This window comes from Nannospalax galili, unplaced genomic scaffold (genome assembly GCF_000622305.1).
Source record: "Nannospalax galili isolate Female #2095 unplaced genomic scaffold, S.galili_v1.0 scaffold127, whole genome shotgun sequence".
NCBI classification, from domain to species: domain Eukaryota; kingdom Metazoa; phylum Chordata; class Mammalia; order Rodentia; family Spalacidae; genus Nannospalax; species Nannospalax galili.
In genome coordinates, this window is record NW_008360326.1 from 8,400,658 (window position 1) to 8,416,817 (window position 16,160).

Below are 16,160 nucleotides of genomic sequence, written 5' to 3' on the forward strand. Positions count from 1 at the left end.
GCCTCTGCCTCTTACCCATCAAAGTGACTCTAAAGATGCACCTGGCATACCCCACCCCCTCACTCTTAGTTAATGACCAGGGACTATATTTATTAAAGTGAGCACTATCTATCCTGTTACCGGAGCCCATCCTTATACTGCACTGGGGAAAAGTAGAGCCAAGTGCCTACTTTTGATTAAAGACATATTCTCTCCCTTCCAGCAGTTTATGCTCCCCTTTTGCACACGAACCTTCTCCAGCAAAACAAGCAAGCCACCCACGCCGGCTGAACAATAACAGGTGCGGCTGATGATTTGGTCACATGTTTCTCAGTTACTCTTTGGCAAAGAACTATGTGCATATGAGGCAGTATATTTGGTCCCTGGTGCTTCTCCTGCCTTTGTGGAGAATTTGCAGAACAGGTGCAATGGGAAGGGAATTTGAAAACAAAGCAGAGGGCTCAGAGAGCAGGTCAGAATTTTTTTTTACCTTTTACTTATTTTTCATATATTTTTGTTTATGTATTTATATAATAGCTTCATTATATGTGTGTATGTGTTGTTATACCATTTTATAAAGAGATTAAGACTAGAGAAATAGCTCAATCTGTAAAGTGTTTGACCCAGAGGCATGAGTACCCAAGTTCAATTTCCAGAGTACATATTAAAAGTCAACTATGGTGGGAGTTGACACTGGGGAGGCAGAGACAGTCATCCCCCTGGGGCTCCCTGATCGGCCAACTTAGCCTAATTAGTGAACTATAGGCCAATGAGAGACAATGTCGCAATGATCAAGATGGAGGGACTACACCCAAGGTTGTCCTTTGACCTTCACACACACACACACACACACACACACACACACACACACCTAGAAACACATAGCATGACCACACATGTACACACACATATGCTGACCTAAAAACATATAACATGATCACACATGTATACACATACAGATTTAAAGCAGGTGATGCAAACACCACAGTATAAAACTAGAGTGTCAAGAGGAATGAGGAAAGGAAATTAAGGCAACAGAAAAGTTAGTTTTCCAGTAATGTCAGATTAAATCCTATGTATTGTGGTAGTTCTGCAGATCCTCAACCTTTAAGAATTCTGCCAGTTTTCTGAAATCTTACATGAGCTTAGTTCTCAATGATCCATTCAAAGTGGAGAAACAGAGTTAGTTACACAATGAACATCTGATTTCAAAAAGGAGCAACTCCTCAGGAGACCCAGATGCTCAAGGTGCCACAAAGTCTCCTAGGAATGGCTTTCTTAGCATCCGGTGCTTGAGTGGTGTGGTGGTTTGAATGAGAAATGCCCTCCATTGGTTCATGTATTCTGAGCATTTAGTCAGCTGGTGGTCCTGTTTGAGATAAGACATAGAATCTTTAGGGGTGTGGCCTTGCTTGAGGAAGCAAGTGACTAGGGTGGGCTTTGAGAGTTCACAGCCTTGCTCTACTTCCATTTTACCCTCTCTCTGCTTCCACCTACATGTGCTTGAAGATGTGAACTCTCAGCTTTCTGCTCTGGTGGCCACTTCCTGCCACCATGGCTCCCCCACCATTATGGACTCTCCCTCTGGAACCATAGCCAAAATAAATTCTTCTTTGTGTGAGTTGCCTTGGACATGGTGTTTTATCACAGCAATAGAAAAGCACTAATTCAGAAGTTGGTATGAGAAGCAAGGTGTTGTGAAAAGCCTGACCATGTTTTTTTGAGAAATGTGGAAGACTTTGGGACTTTGGACTAGGAAAGCAATTGAATGCTGTAGGCAGCACTTAATAGGCCATTCTAGTAGTAGCCAGGACTGTAGAGGCCCAGTTTAAGATATTTCAGAGAGAGAGGTGAGAAATTAAACAGGAACTGGGCTACAGTCCATTCCAGTATTTTGGTAAGAATCTGGCTATCTGCGGTCTGAGGCCTAACACCTTGCCTGAGGTTAAATTAATAAGTAATACACTAATTCTTTGACAGAGGAAATTTCAAGACAGCCTAACATTGAATCTGTGGCTTGGTTGTTATGATTAGCTTCATGAAGGCATATAATGAAAAAGAGTAAGTGGGGCTGGAAAAACTATAAAATACAGCTTGGGGAGAACGAGAACACTAGGAAGCTTATGGTGGTAGCCAATGTGTCTCCTTAAGAAGAGGCCTGCTGATCTTCACTTGAACAATGGAAAGAACGCTCTTCGGGAAAGGCCCCATCCAAGCTTCCAACTTGGGAAAGAGAGCCTTGGGGTTTTCTGCTCCCCTACAAAAGTAGTTGTTTCAATATACCAAAACTGATGCTAATGTAGCCAAAGGGGGCCAAGGTCCATTCCAAGCTGGCAGCCTAACCAGCCACTGTCATTCACATGGTGCTGGTTGTAGAGGCATAAAAGATGCAAGAGGGGTCAGCAATTCTGTCTCGGTAGTTTCAGAGAGTCACTAAGGCCAGACAGTGTACAGCAGGGGATCCCCCACATAAAGAAGGCCCTACCAGGCCAAGGAGTCCTCAAGGTCATTTCATGAAGCTGTGAAGGTAAAGTTTATAGTGGAGCCCCCAAGATGTTGGAGATGCCGGAACCAGGAGATGTCTGTAAAGGAGAGCTGCATACCAGGAGTGGAAACATCCTAAGAGACATGTATAGTACAGGCAGCAAAGCTGGAGGGGCAGAGTCATCTAAGCTCTTTGTAACACAAGTCCCAGACATCAGACACAGAGCTACAGGATTTGCTGTTTGACATGATAGTTTCTGGTCTTGCTTTGGTCCTATATTTCCTCATTATGTCCCTATTCCTCCCTCTTGGAATGGGAATGTGTATTCTGTACTATTGTATGTTGGAAGTAATTTTTTTTATACAGGGGGCCACAATTAAGTCTCAAAAGATACTGAATTTTGGATGTTTGAACAGTGTTGAGACTGTTAAAGACTATGGGAACTTTTAAAGTTGAACTAAATACATTTTGCATTATGATATGGCCTTGGGCCTATGAGGGTCAGAAAATAAAATATGATGGTTTGAATAAGAAATGTTCCCCATTGGCTCACATATTTTGAACTTGGTCCTTTGATGGTATTGTTTGTGGTTGTAGAATCTTTAAGAGGTGTGGCCTTCATAGAGGACACAAATCACTAGGGTGGGCTTTGTGAGTGCACAGCCTTGCCCAATTCTAGGTTGCCTTCTCTCTGATGCCACCTGCATGTGCTTAAAGATGTGAGCGCTCAGCTTACCACACCTCCACTACCATTATGACTCTCCTTCCTGAACTGTAAGCCAAAATAAACTCTTCCAGAATTTGCTTTGGCCATGGTGTTTCATCACAGCAACAGAAAAGTAACCAATACGAGTGGTTTCTACATTCTCCCAAGGTAGATGGATGGTTGAATGGCAAAACCACTGAAGGATGCTACATTAAGAAACAAAACAGAGGTGTACACAGAGAGAAAATGCAACAGGTAAGGGAAGACAAAGAAAGGGAAACGTGAAGTAGGTAGTACAGGGTAGAGGTCCACCTTTCAGATGCTAAACAGGGAGAGGAAGTGGAGAAGGGACATGTGGTCTTGACCACAATCCTCTTCCTCGGGCCTGCCCTAACACTTGTGTGTCATGGCCTTGCTACTGGCTCAAAAATACCTTCATGAAGGGGCAATAAAAAGAGAAAAGGTAGCCAGAAATTATAGGAAACCCAGGAAGATGGGTATGTGAATATCAGGGATTAAGGAGCCTCTAGCCTTGGTACCAGAGTGCTGTGCCAGGCACTTGTTTCTCCATGTGTGGGAAACAAAGTGTTCACAGCCAGAAGAACGAATCAGGCGGCTACAGCTGTTATAGGGCCTATCTGGTTAGCCTTTGAGGACCAGTGTCTCCTCCCCATTCCTGTGACCCCCATCATAATATAGTTCTGGGGAAAGTCCTGCTAAGAGAAAGAACCACCCTCTCCTTAACAGGAAGAGGTAATTCTAACCCACATATAGTCAGCCATGAAACTGTGTTCATTTTCCCTAGGAAAGAATACAGTCAAGGTAAGAAGGCAGTCAGAAGAAAGAAAAAGTCTAAATTAACCATTTGAGAAGATGGTATTTAAACTGAATCTTACTAAGCATGATGGTTCATGCCTGTAAATCCAGTGCCAGGAGGGTGAGACAGAAGAATCTCAAGTTCAAGGTCATCCTAAGCTGCATGGTGAGATCCTGTCTCAATAAATAAAATGATTTTAAAAACTGAACCTTAAAAAAATAATGGTGTATTTTATTAAGCAATCAAATGTGTTTCTCAGGGAAGAGAGCTTTCCCAATGTTCATAGTGTCTGTACCCACCCCTGGGCTGGCCCAGCATCAAACAAATGTTGATACTGTGACTTAGGAGCTCCCACTGATTGTGTAAAGATGCCAGCTTTCTCTCTTGCTTCAGGTGGTAACCCAGGTGCTGCCTCTGTGGTAGACCAGAAATGAAATTGTACCAGCCCTTAGCTTAGAATGTTGCTGCTCTTAGGTTAGTGTTCTGTTGGCATTGCCTTGAGATACTTAATAATTATGACTAAGAAGCTCATGGTTTTCATCTGTACCAAGCCCTTCATCTATTTTTTTTTTCAGCGTCCAAATCTTTTTAATAACAGAGTAAGATCCAAGGTTAATTTTTGTAGCCTCGGCTGGCTCTTTGGCCTCTTGCATGCTCGAACTTCCGGCCCTTGGAGCGGACTTAGGGTTTGGTGAGGCTTTGCAGAGTTCCCGGGGGCCTTGCCAAAGTGCCGCTAAACCTCTCGGCCCTTCCGAGGACCTGACAGGAGCACAGTGCCCGATCCTTGGGAGACTCCAGGGCCAGCTGGTTGAAGGTAAGAATCTTACCCCCAGCCTTGAGGATGCGGCTTCCGGCCCGGCTGCTCACACTCAGGGCACACAACTTCAGATTCAGAAAGTCCAGAACCGGCACATCGCCTGTGGTGGTCCCCACAATCACAGCTGTCTTGTTCTCTCGGCCAGGAAGCTTCATCTTTCGGATCATCCGTGACAGGGACAGAGACCGCTGGTTAGTGCGGCTCATAAACCACCTTTTCAGCAGAACCTGGTTGAAGATGGAGTTGGTTCATCTTGCCAGAAGATTAGCTATCCTGGCTCTTGGGCTCCTTGAGCCAAACCTTTCGGTCCTTATTGTGACAAATGTCAACTTCTATGACGGGGCCTCTTGCTCAGCCAGGTCCGGAAAGAGTCAAGCCCTATATCTTATGTGGTCATCTTGGCTATGGCTTCTATGTTTTGATGATTGATATGGCCAGTCATCTTGAGAAAAATATCAACAGGTATTTCAGAGTTTTTGACAAGAGGTCATCTTTCAAATAATGGAAGTACCCAGTGTATCACTCACATAATAGATGACGAACTGAGAAACAGACATCGCTCACGTTCAAAAAGAGGCCTCTTCCCCTAGTTGGACCACTCTAGACAGTGAGGAAGAACGACCTAAGTGCTTCACAACTTCTCCACCAGGAATTTTATCCCATCGTTAGACCCCTTTTTCCCACCAAAGTTCCAGAAGTCCTTGCTGTTCCCTTTGCTCATTATTTTGAGGGTGTAGATGCTTTTCCAGATTCCTAGTTGTCAGTAGCAAGTTCCCCAAGAAAAGAACTGCACTTTCCATGCCATGCATCCAAAATACAGTGATCAATCAGTAACAGAGAACTTACCATTACATCCTAGCACACACAAAAAAACATGTTCATGTAGGTCATCTCACTTGACAATTTCAACAATTCATGAGTCTAGCACAATGGGTATTTTATTTTCCTTATCCAGATTGGGAACTCAGAGTTCAGTGCAGTGTCAGTAACCACCTCTACCTACACCCATGACTCCCAAATCCAGGTTTCTGATTCCGAATCCCTCTAGTGAACCCTTGACCTATCCATCCACCCTTCCTGGAATCTTGGCTTGAATACTTCAGTGACATGCTACTCAACACCTATCAGAGGAAAGCAGTCATCCTTCACCCTCCCAGCCTTGTCTTGCTCCAACCTGCTCCTCCTGGAATCCCTTTGTTCACTCATATCATCACCTCCCTCCTCATTGCCCAAGATGGATACCTGGCAGCCACCTCTACCCCACCCATGCCCTAGTTTCCCAGGTCCAAATTCTGCTGACTCTTCTCATCTCATCCTTCAAGACACTGGTGCTAGGCACAAGTTCTACCATGTCTTCAAACATTTTGGTCAAAATAAATTAAAGTCCCATTGGGGAGCAGTGTTGTCCACAGTGACCTCCCAAGCCATTGTTCTGGATTCTTCCTGGCCAGAAGAGACTCGGCACGTCATCTCTTTAGCCCTCAGCTACCCTGGTAAGTAGAGATGGGAAGGAAGCTTGCAAAGGAAAACTTTCATGTCCCACTCATAGCTACTGAAGGAAATCTCTTACACAGAAATCCCTGCTTCCACCTGGTGCTGTTTGCTCTGCTGGCAGCTCTGCTTTTGTTGTTGATGTTTTTACCTTTGTGGTTGGCATTTCAATACCTCCCATCTAATATTCTGACTACTGAACAATCTACAAACAACCCATTCCCAGGACTTTGGGAACAAATAAAACCAGACATATTTAAAAGGCTGAAAACTCCCAATTGATAGCTACAAAGAGACCAAACTTCTTGGAGGTTCTATATTAGCGCATTCTAGAAAACCTAAGCACTCCACTTGGATTATGCTAGACTAGGAGATGGGAGTCTTTGGGGGTGCCTAAAGACATAAGCCACAAAGAGTCTGAGTGAGTAGCCTGGGCCAGGATAAACTGATTGTGTTAAATCTGAAGAAAGTAGGAAGGAGGAAGGCAGAGGAGAGAGGGCAAAGCTTCCTTATTTAGATGTCAGTGGGGAGGAAAAGCAGGCAACCTTTTCTAGGAAAATAGAACTATAACGTCCTCAGTATGGCTTTACTTAAGATTTGAGAAAGAAATCTTCCTTTCTTGGTTCTCCTTTTCATGATTGTTCATTGTTTCTCTCCCAGTCTGTTGATGTTTATCTTTGTTAAAGTCTCTCCCTTACCCCCCCCCGCCCGCCCACATACCTCTTACATAGCCTACTAAAGCAACTCAGCCAAAAACTCAACCAAAGAACCTTGTCTGAGTGAGTCAAAATGGCAGAAAGCAAGAAGATGGGCAGGAACTGTAGTCATCAGCCACTTTGTCACCTGAGTGGATCAGAAAGCCATCGCATCAGCCTGGGCCCCTCCTTACCTCCGTCTAACACTGAACCAAACAAGGAGGTGATAGTGAATACTTTTCATTAAGAGCCAAGCAGCCACAAATATCTCCCCAAGTTCTTGGCACTAACAGGAAGATGTTAAATTATAGGGAAGGAAAGTTCTCTGTATGAACTTGGGGCAACTGCTTAGCCCCTCTCACTGTAACTGATACAGAAGAGAAAATAAATGTTAATGGGGCTTGGCCAATGTAACACAGCAAGAGAGAAATGAGACAAGCTCTAGTAGGCCAACTCAGCCTCAGAGGATCCAGGTGTCTCCAGAATGAGCTGTCAGCCACCCAGTTCAGAGAATACAAAGAAGCATAGAATTCACTTTATCATAATAAAACACACTGCTATTGTATCCTCTGGTTTTGATCTAAAGAATAGGTGAAAATGCCTAAAAACTGTAATTCACATGTTACAAAGTTCACAGCAAAATCCAAGGGAGGGAACAACTCAAAATCTAACCACAGTTTAGGTTGGAGGTCAAGGAGCTTATTTATTTATGTAAGAGTAGAAGTGACCATACAAGAGAGCACCATTTCAACAGCCCGAGCCTAGGACTTGGCATGTGGAGAAGTTTTCACTTTCTCTTTGAGGAAGGTACTTTCTCAGGCAGCATCCACTCAGCCCAGCTGACCTGCCATCCTCCCTGGAGGGTTTTATAGCAGCACTATAATGAGAGAGCTCACCTGGTATATTTATTTGTGCCCTGAAGGAGGTCTACATTTTTTGGTATTCTAGTGTCACAATGGCCTACCAAAGCTAACAGAATCTGCACACTGTATTTAGGCTAACTACTCTGCATAAGCAGCCTGGGGTGCAAACCAGGCAGAAAAACACCCAAGTGGAGTAAAAGGCAAATGGAAGAAATTATCTGAATGGACTCAGGACAGACATGCATGCACCTTTTAAGACCCCTAGCCTAGGAGCTGGAGAGATGCTCAGCGGTTAAGAACACTCATTGTTCTTGCAGAAGACGGGGGTTCGAATCCCAGCACCCACATGGCAGCTAACAACTGTCCGTAACTCCAGTCCCAGGGGATCCGACAGCCTCTTCTGACCTCTGTGGGCATTGCACAACATGGGTACACTTACATACATGCAGGCAATACATGCATACACATAAAATAAATAAATAAAAATTTTTAAAAAACCTCTAGCCTAAAAGGCTCATCAGCATTTTGGTGGAAAGTTAGTATCAGCGTTCCACCTTGGATTTGAGGTATGTTTTGTGTCACATGATATATTTAGATAACAAGTAATATAGATTCATTTCTTAGATATTTGAATGTATGTCTAGAATAAACATGAGCAAAGCATTTATAAATTACACTGGCATAAACAGAATGGAAATACACAATCACTTCACGGAGTGGTTTGAGTTTGGTCTGACCAATCCTGTTGTGTCTGTAAAACACTTCAAGGTAATGTCTTAAGGGCCTGTGCTTGAGACTCTCTTGAGAGCTGAAATCAAGACACGGCTGCTGGGAAGATAAAAACAAGTACGGAACACATGTACTGAACTGACCCCCAGCCAAGACTCTTCCTGTCTGGGTGTGACATCCATATGGGTCCAACGACACATCATGAGACCAAAGGCTGCAGGAAAGTAACACCCATGTAGCTAGCTACGTGGTACCCAGAAATGACAACTTGTGTTCCTGGGGACTTTTCTTCCAGTGACTTTAAAGTTCTTTTAACAACCTTATCTCGTTAAGCTTGCAGCAGCAACAGCACAGGTGGTATGAGAAAGGGCAGCTAACCTGTCTTCGCTTTAGAACTAGACACCAAGGAAAAGACCCAATGAGCATATACGGTCTATTTCCTGGAGCTATTGGTTACTATTTTTAACCAAATTACCTTGGGAAATAATGAGATGGAAGAGATAAATGGCTTATAAAACAAAGCATACAATAAAATGAAAATAATTCACCACACCTGCCTCATGGGGCCACATATTTGTTACAGTTGGGTAAACAGTTTTTTCTAAAGTGACTTGGAATGAGGCTTGTGCTCCTTGCTCTTTCTATTTCCTAAAAATCACGAGTCCTGTGGAAACTCTGACTTTCAGACCAGTGCCCTTGTTCCTGCTGCCTCATTGTGATCATAACATTTTATTCTCTGATTTCAACCTATTTCTCTTTGCCACTATTCTGTGATATCAGTCTTAGACTTCAACATCCACAAAGATACTCTCAAAAGTCTAAAAGCATTGGACCTCACAATGTTTCACAGACTGTCTACCTGTTTCCTGATCCCCCCAAATCCCCCACTCTACTGGAAGACAGTGATGGTGTTTAAGTTCCACAGAATTTGTGAGAGCTCAAAACCCCTACAATCTGCTGGTCTTTGGAAAGGCTGGGTTCACTTTTCTCCATTACCCTGTTACCTAGGAGATGGACACAGACCTTTTGTGGAAGAATCATGGAAAGTGTCTCATACCTAGTGGAAATTTCTTCACAAGGCCTGAATCTCTCTTCAATCAATGAGTTTGCAGTCTGTCTATTGGCTTTGATGAGGGAACTACAGTTTTCCAAAGCAGCAGCTGCTTGCTCTCCTTTTGAGTCTTATTAACTCACAAGCTTCATTAGAATATGAAAACAGCCCTGGAAGCTTTCCTTCCATCTCCGCCCTCTGAACCTGTGATCAGAAGCTATCTCCACAAAGCTCTGGAGGTCCATGTATCATGGCTGTCCTCCAGTCCTGATTTTTACTGCTTTGAAGGCCACTGTGTCTCTGATGATACAGTTCTTACCCCTGACTTTCACTGGCCAGAGGTATATCCTTCCCACTGCTTCTGAGAAGTCCAGGCAGAATCGCAACCTCACGCTGTCATCTCTGTTTACAGAGAGCCACTCTGGGATCTTGTCAGAGATGGCAGTGCTCCCTCCTCCACTGATTTACTTCTTATCCTTCATGAAGCAAATTGTCCCTAAGCCTTCCTAGGTTCTCAGTCTCACATGATAAATCTATGCCAGCATTCCCTCTTCACTGAGCCTATAGACCCATCCTCAGTAAAACCTCCCACGGAGTTTATGAGAAGCCATCACTTTGATTAAGCTTTTAGAATCCTTTCCTACAGCATTTGAGAAATAGCTCTGGAGTTTTTGAGTTGAACTCCAACTCAAAATCAAGTGTCCCCACATTAACGAAGTCCTTCCTATCTAGTCAGCCTAGATTCCAGTTCATCCCCAATCACCAAATCCTAGCTGCCCTGCCAATCTGCTAGATTGTATGATATTCTGAAGAACCATTTCCATGCAAGTTCCTCAGTTTTCTATATCAAAGGCAGGCACTGCGGCTTCTCCAGAAGAGAAGGTCTGTCTTCCAAGCACAGTTGCTATATACATCAACCAGTGGACTATGCTATAACACGTAAGTAACCCAGGCCGGGCTAGAGGGATGAGGGTAACTAGAACACAGGTTAAGAAAGCTAAGTGTGAAGCTGGAAAAACGACTCAGTGGATGAGGCTTGTGTGGCCAAGTTTGACGGCCAGAGCTCAATCTCCAGGATCCACATAGTGAAAAGATAAATCTGACTCCTTAAAGTTGTCTTCTCATCCTCATAGGCGTGCTATGGCACTCACATCCCCCCGCATGCATGCACACACATGCTAAGTTAATTAATTAAATGCAAAACAATTCTGTAAAAATAAAGCCAAGTATGAACTTCAGGCATGAACAAAATAAGCTGGTTTGAAGATGTTTCTTTTAGAATATGATGAGGAATAAAGGACAGTAGCGATGAGACAGAGAATAAAAGAAGGGAAAGCAAGGAAATAATACTGGTTTGACTACCATGACAGGTGACCAGTGTTCAGGCCTTTGGGGTCAATCACCCTTGGTCAAGGGTGGCCATGCATGAAGTCAGCGCCCCGTACTTACAGTCTGTACTTGTGTGAGAGCTGAGCAAATTCTTGGGGATGACTCATCCTGATGCTTTAAGGCAGAAAACAGAAGTACATAAGTGGGCCAGAGGCAAGACACTGACTGATCGCACATGGGAGAAGATGCTCCATTGGGTATGGTTGGGTCAAGAGGTCTCTAAAACGGTGAGAAGAATGTCAGTCATAATTGTAAAGACTTCTTGCTTCGCCCAATTCCCTTCTCATTCCTCCTCTTGGCAAAGTCAGACACTCAGGCTTGAATTCTCTTCTGATGGTCCTCCTGTTTCCAGCTATCTGTTGCCTTTCCCATCTCCAGTTCTTCTTCCTCCAACCTCTGCATGTTTAGTGTTCTGGAATTCTATCCTTGGACACTTTTAATCCTGACCCAACAACCCCTAGGGTTATGGAATTAAACATAAACTATAAATTGTGAAGTCTCAAATTCAGGACTCTGTTCTGAACGTCTCCAAACTTCAGACTCTGCCAGTGCAACGCCTCAAACACGACTTGTCTATAACGGAAACATCAGGCTGCCCACCAGCACTATAAAAATCTGTGTCTTCTCCAGTCCTCTCCAGCTGTTAACCGTACTCAAACTCAGAAGGTTTCACGAGTCAACACCTCAAGATTGCCCCCCAGGTCCTCTTCATGCTTTCCCCATAACCTTCCTGTCTCTGGAATCTGACTGTGTGCCACCATCCCAGACCCAGCAATCACCAGGAGCTGTGCTCTCAAGGAGCACAGAAAATCCCTGTTGTCCCACAGCTGCAAATCCTCCATGCAGCAGCCATGTGATCTGTGCAGATATGAATCCAATCATTGTCATGTTTCGAGTAACCAGTGATTTCCAACACTTCTTTTCATGGTCGTGATATGCAAATGTCCTGTATTTCCTCAGCATCTTCTGAGACTCTAGCTCTCCATCAGCTCTGCCTTAGGGCGTTGGCACTTGCTCTTCCTGCAGCTTGAAGTTATTATTTTCTCAACTCCATTCATTACTTTTAAATTATTGCATTCCCTTTCTAACATTACCTAAAGCCACATACATATATACATAACATATTTATCTATTTACCTAGGTATCTATTCACATCATGAGATCCATCAAGGTGGCACTGTTTTTTACCTCTGTGTCCCTAATACATAAGCAGGAATTGCCATGTTGTCGGCACTCAATTAAAATCTATGAATGACTAAAACAAAATAAGACTAGAACTTTAGAAACATTACAATCACAATGAGGAACAGCAAAATTTCCAAACAATATGGAAGAGGATAAAAAGCTAAAAGCAAACTCCTGATATTTAGAAGTTCATTTGAAATACATATTTTTAAGAATGCAAAAGTTTTTAAGATCAGAATGAAGTAGTAAAATATTCTACATATCAGAGCATTTTCAGCTGTTTATAAACAGTCATTATTGCTCTTTGAGTAATATACCGTACTTCATGTCTACAGAGATTTCTGTAAGCTAAGAGCCCAAAAGATCCAGCAGCAACTATCAAAAGGTAAAGAGGAAATTTGCCAATCAGATATTTTATTTTTTAATTTTATGTGTATGTGTGTATTGCCTACATGTAGGTAAGTGCACCTGTGTCATGCAATGCCCACAGAGGACAGAAGAGGCTGTCGGATCCCCTGGAACTGGAGTTACAGACAGTTGCTAGCTGCCATGTGGGCGCTGGGATTTGTACCTGGGTCTTCTGCAAGAGCATCCAGTGCTCATAACCACTGAGGCATCTCTCCAGCCCCAAATCAGATATTTTATAACAAAGTCCAGGCACTTATACTCTGCTCGTTCATTTCAAACACCTGCAGTATTTAGTTTTGTTTTGTCTTATACTTAATCTGGTGTAAGAGGAAACTAATTCTCATTCTGAAGACTGTGCCTTGTTCTTTTCAGATCATTTTTGTTGCTATCTGTCCTTGTCATAAGACAGCTGACTACATGTCTTTATGCTTAACTTTGCCCTGGTCAAAAAAAAAAAAGACTATTTTTACAGTTTAAAATAAGGATTAAAGTGCTCACTTCAGCTTAGAAGTTCAGTAGTCTTGACAGTCTATATCCCTAAGTCAGCAATTAATTTGTATGAGCTTATTTTCAGTAAACTGCCTTGACATGATTTAGCTGCTTTTCATAAGAATTCTTTGGATTTTCTAGTTCCATGTTTCAAATTTAGCAACTACAAATATATGCCCATGATGTTCAAATCATCCTCTTTTTCTTAATTAGAAGTAAATAAGTGAAAACATTCATTTTCTTTCAGTAATTCTTTGAACAGAAAAGAAGCATCACTGGTTTCTCAGGAAAATGCTGTAAAACTACAGAGAAGGCGGGGAGCTTCACGACCGTTGTGAAGATAAATCACAGTTATCATCTTTCTCTTTCTCTGGCATTTATGATAAAAATAATTGGGTTCTCATTAAGAAAAAGTCTAGAAGAAAACAATTTTAACATATTTTTAATTTTTTAATTTGTATTTTATTTGTATGAATGTTTTATTCGCATGAATGTAAATGCACTTGTGTGTACGATGCCCATGGAGCCCAGAAAAGGGAATCAGGTCTCCTGGAACTGGAGACACTGATGGTTGTTGGTTGCTATATGGGTGCTGGGAACTGAACCTACATCTTCTGCAAGAGTAGCCAGTGCTCTTAACTGCTGAGCCATCTCTCCAGCCCCCACCCCCGAAGTAATTTCACATATAACAAATTATTACACAGGAATAGATTTTGCATGCTTTTATTCAAATAGTAACTTTTAAAAAAGAATCAGTCTTCCTCTGGGCATTTAAAATTAAGATATCCAAGCCAGTCTGTGTGTGAGCTTGTAGGGACTGGCTGGCAGGTCTGGGTTCTGGTAGGTTCCTTATGAAGAAACTGTGATATTTCATAATAGGCATTCTTCTCAGGTTATAGGTGTCACCTGGGGCTAAGTCACAATCAGAACAAGCTTCCCTTTCAGTGACTCCCTAGAGCTGCTCACCACTGGACTGGTGCCTTGTGGTTTTTATCACTACTTCTCATACAGCCTGGAACTTCTGGCTCTCCTTTGTGTGTTTTCTGATAACAACTAAGTAAATTACATAGAACCAAAAGAATTCAATCCCTCTTCTTACTGTAGCCAAAATTCACACATGGCTCCAATTCAGGGCTACTGTATAGAGGTTAAGAAGCTCTTAGAATTACAGAAAATGATTACAGAAGGCTGGGGAATTATACCCAAAGCCCTGAGTAGAATTCAGGAAGTCCGAGTGAGAGAAGCATCTATGTTTACTGCTGCACTATTCATAATACCGAGGAAACAGAGCCAGCCTAGATGTGCCTCAGCAGATTAATGGACAAGGACAGTGTTGTGCAGCTACACAATGGGATTTATGCAATTATAAAGAAAACATAAATAATGTCATTTTCAGGAGAATGGATGCAACTGGAAATCATTATACGAAGTAAAAGAAACCAGACTCCAAAAGACAACGACCACATGTTTTCCTTCACATGGAGTACCTAAATTTAAAATTGTACACAGTTTATATGCATATGTGTTTGTATTTATGTATATGTGTCTGTAGGTCATGAAACTAGGAAGGGGATCATGAGAGAGGAAAAAGGATCTTGGGAGAGGTGGGAAATGGAGAGGGTAAAGTATGACAGGAGAGCAGGCAGGGACTGACTAGGAGAAGAAAGGGAACCAGTAGGATGAGCAGAGGGAGCAGCGTGGAGGAGGGCAGTGAGGAAGGGATGGATGGGAACAAAAGGTACTGACAAGTGTGAAGAGGCCATGATGAAAGCTATTACGTGGCATGCCAACATAAAAACCTAATGTTTTTAAAGTGATTGAGGGAAAAGACATAGCTCTAGAGTTTGATGGAAGAATATACACTAATGGTTTTTTTTTAAAAAAAAAAAAAAAAGACCATTATACATTTGTGTACAATGCTGCATGCATATCTATGTACATAGAACAATGTTATAGTCTTATGTGGTTTTCCAGGGCATTCGAAACATGTTCTCCTCTTTATTCCATCATAGGCAAGAGTTGTAGATCATGTGATCTAACCCAGACTAATACACAACGGTGTTCAGTTACAGACTGAGGTACACTGTGTTCAAAATGCTGGGGACCAGAAATGCTTGGGATTTGGTGAGTTTTTATTTCAGACTCACCTAAACACTAAATTCTTTTTTTATTTCATACACACACAGCCTGAAAGGTGATTATACAGTATGTTGATGAACCTGTGCTTTGACTACAGCCCAGCGTAGTCAAACCTGTGCTCATTTTCCAAAACTTGAGACTTTTTGTAGTCATTAGAATGGTGCATGCTTGCTTTAGGGGAGCTCTATCCCCAATCACAGAGCACAGTTGTATTCATATTCACACTGGGAACATTTCAAAGTCCTACAGCTTTGCAGTACTGACACCACTCAAAAGTAGTATCTACAATTCAAAAGAGATCTTATTTTAAAAGAACTGGTTTACTATGATTCAATACCATTAACAATGTTAACCATACTTCATAAACCTTAGGATGAGCTTTTTCATATTTTAACATGCCTGAAATTCCATCTGTCCCACCAAAAAATTAATGTGCTTTATTATGAAAATTAGCAGAACTTTGGCTTTTACTCAGTGGACACATACTACTGGGATCCTCGAAGAGCACAGCACCTAGGGAAAGTGGTACCCAGTAGATGCTGTTTGTAGACTGCTTCATGAGTGTCTCTGATTAAGAGTCAAGTGATTGCTAATTTCACAACTATGACGATGCGACCATTATCCACTGCCCTGCACCAACTTAAACATACGCAATGACTTCCTGTTGAGTGAAGGAGCGTTTTCCAGAAGCTTCCATTTACTTTTGGCTGTGAAAATAGTTTTAGTGTGCCTTGACACAGACATAAAGAAATGAAGGAGGGAATGACCAAGGTTACATCACCCAATGCTTCACTGCCTATTTCCAGTACCGTAAGCCATGCTCTATTTTTTTTTAACTTTTTAAAAAATTACTTATTTATTATTTTTATTTTACGCATATGAGTGTATTGCCTGCATGTATGTAAATGCACCCGTGT

The 16,160-nt window shown here is 42.3% G+C and overlaps 1 pseudogene; it reads right to left on the minus strand.

Moving 5' to 3' along the window:
* Positions 1–4,560: 4,560 nt before the first annotated feature.
* LOC103727819 lies at positions 4,561–11,910 on the minus strand (annotated as a pseudogene).
* Between the last annotated feature and the right edge of the window lie 4,250 nt (positions 11,911–16,160).